This window comes from Limanda limanda, chromosome 5 (assembly GCF_963576545.1).
Source record: "Limanda limanda chromosome 5, fLimLim1.1, whole genome shotgun sequence".
NCBI lineage: Eukaryota > Metazoa > Chordata > Actinopteri > Pleuronectiformes > Pleuronectidae > Limanda > Limanda limanda.
In genome coordinates this window covers 17,015,187-17,018,194 of record NC_083640.1, presented here as the reverse complement: position 1 = coordinate 17,018,194, position 3,008 = coordinate 17,015,187, and the positions used below count along the sequence as shown (strand labels likewise).

Sequence of the window (3,008 nt, the reverse complement as noted above, 5' to 3'; positions counted from 1 at the left end):
AAAAGTTGTCCGTTATCTTGCCGCTTTTTAACGGCAGAAAAGTTGTCTGTTTTCATACAGTTCACTGCAGTTCAACATCAGTTTTATCGGTTGTATGGTGTATGTTATGTGTAAGTTAGACAAAGTGACAAATAAACATTTAAAAATATTAAATGTGTAATTCTTTGGTCCAAATATTGCTAAAATAATATTTTTTAACCAAATCATTAATAAAGTATGTCTTTTTTTTATCACACTTGCATACCCGCGTCATTTTTGACCCATGTAAAAAAATGTAAAAAAATATTTTAGTTCATAAATTAAGAAAGATAAAATGAAAATAATGATTTATGGTAATCAAAAACAAGATGTTTAATGAATACTTTGAATATTAAATGATGAAATAAATTGATTTCCAAAAATATATCAAAGAAACACTCAGCCGTGCATGAAATAACATTGTAGGTCCATACGGGTCATTTTTGACCCATGTTATGCCTTAGGAGGGGTTTACATAGCTTGTGTATCAAAGGGTTGAAAGCGCTTTGGGTGGTCATCAAGACTAGAAAAGTGCTGTATGAAAAACGAACCATTTACTATTTTCTGTAAATAAAAATGCTGTTTGGAACATATTATTATAACAATGGACAATAGTGGATCTCCACACTGCACCTGCAGAAAAGTTGCCCGTTTTCATGCTGCTTTTTAACGGCAGAAAAGTTGTCCGTTTTCATGCTGCTTTTTAACGGCAGAAAAGTTGTCCGTTTTCATGCCGCTTTTTAAAGGCAGAAAAGATTTCATTCCGCTTTTTAACGGCAGAAAAGTTGTCCGTTATCTTGCCGCTTTTTAACGGCAGAAAAGTTGTCTGTTTTCATACAGTTCACTGCAGTTCAACATCAGTTTTATCGGTTGTATGGTGTATGTTATGTGTAAGTTAGACAAAGTGACAAATAAACATTTAAAAATATTAAATGTGTAATTCTTTGGTCCAAATATTGCTAAAATAATATTTTTTAACCAAATCATTAATAAAGTATGTCTTTTTTTTATCACACTTGCATACCCGCGTCATTTTTGACCCATGTAAAAAAATGTAAAAAAATATTTTAGTTCATAAATTAAGAAAGATAAAATGAAAATAATGATTTATGGTAATCAAAAACAAGATGTTTAATGAATACTTTGAATATTAAATGATGAAATAAATTGATTTCCAAAAATATATCAAAGAAACACTCAGCCGTGCATGAAATAACATTGTAGGTCCATACGGGTCATTTTTGACCCATGTTATGCCTTAGGAGGGGTTTACATAGCTTGTGTATCAAAGGGTTGAAAGCGCTTTGGGTGGTCATCAAGACTAGAAAAGTGCTGTATGAAAAACGAACCATTTACTATTTTCTGTAAATAAAAATGCTGTTTGGAACATATTATTATAACAATGGACAATAGTGGATCTCCACACTGCACCACTGCACCACACTGTACATGTAGCTGCATCCTGCCTGGTAGCCTTTGATTTGTCCTTGCATTTAAAAAGAAAACCTCCTTACGCTACTCTGTAAGGGGATTCATCACAGCCTATGCATAAAAACTTCAGTATTTACATAAATATTTCAAGCAATACTTTACATTTTTAAATAGTTTATGTAGATCAAATCTTTATCTCATACGATGTGATTTTAATGCAGAAGTTTATCCCATATGGTCTAGCGGTTAGGATTCCTGGTTTTCACCCAGGTGGCCCGGGTTCGACTCCCGGTATGGGAATAACATATTATATATATCGCCAATGGTAACATTACAGTATGTCATTCAGACAACATTACACAAACTGGTTCATATCAACTCATGGCAGAATTTCGAGAGAAAGAGCAGAGCATCATACTAATCTACATTGACAATAGTATTCTAAATGTCCTTATCCAAACAAGATTACAAAGTGAAAGTTACAAAATATGTAGTTACACAACAAAGAACAATATAATTAATAATATCAAATGTCCTTAATATAGATACAGTGTGGAATGTAATTAACAACCCCAGTGCTATGTTGAGCTATTTTTTTTGGCAGTCCCATGACGTAATGGATACACAAGTGTAACCTTAAAAGTAGGATCAAATACACGCAGAAGCCATCGGAAATTTAACTTGGGACATCGTAGTGTTCTTGGGAAGAAATCAGTGGCCTCATGGGAGGTGACTGAAGGGGTCAGATCATCAGCTGAGGACTGGGTCTCCTCCTCGTAGTCTCCAGACAGCAAGTCTTTAGCTATTTCTTCCTAAAGATTACTTCCACTATAGCAGCAATGCTTATATGAAATTATAAACTTTGCTTTAAACTCTCCTGTCATTTGGTCTTTTGAAACTGTTCAAGTGATACAACATATCACCTGTAAACAGCACAGACTCTGATATAACAGACTTGGATATAAGAGCATTCCTTACACATTAAAACATTTTGTATATCTGCGACACCATGGCTGCTTAAAACACCTGAGTTTCTCTTTGTGTTTAGTAAGTTGATAATCGATGAAGTGAAATCTTCGACACGCACACACACACACACACACACACACACACACACACACATACACAAACACGTTTTAAATGCACCACTGGTTTACAATTTGTTCCCCAAATTGTGAATATTACCCAGTGACAAGCCGCACATTCATGATTAATTATCTGCTTTAGTGGCTAATCTGTTTGGGATGCTCACATCATTTCCCTTTAATTGTTTCTCGTCTTTCTCTCTCATTCCTCTTTTCTCATCGCTGCCTCTCATCTCGTCTCTCACCAGGTTGTATGAACAAGAATTACCTACATTGACCAGCAGAGGCCAGTAACCACCAGTCTATAAATCCATTGTGCAATAACGTCAGGATGACTTCTGTGGGTAATGAGGTGAGAAAAATATAAAAATGAATATTATGTCTTCATCAGATTCAGGTCATGAGTTGCTACCGAAGTTAAATCGCAACTGAATGAATGAAGTCTACCAACATGGGCTTTAGCCAAAAGATAGC

The 3,008-nt window shown here is 34.8% G+C and overlaps 1 non-coding gene across 1 annotated transcript; it reads left to right on the top strand.

Annotated features, from left to right (window-relative positions):
* The first annotated feature begins 1,677 nt into the window (after positions 1-1,677).
* On the top strand, positions 1,678-1,749 carry trnae-uuc (transfer RNA glutamic acid (anticodon UUC)). Its single transcript has one exon. It is a non-coding gene; the product is annotated as a tRNA-Glu (tRNA).
* The last annotated feature ends 1,259 nt before the right edge of the window (positions 1,750-3,008 follow it).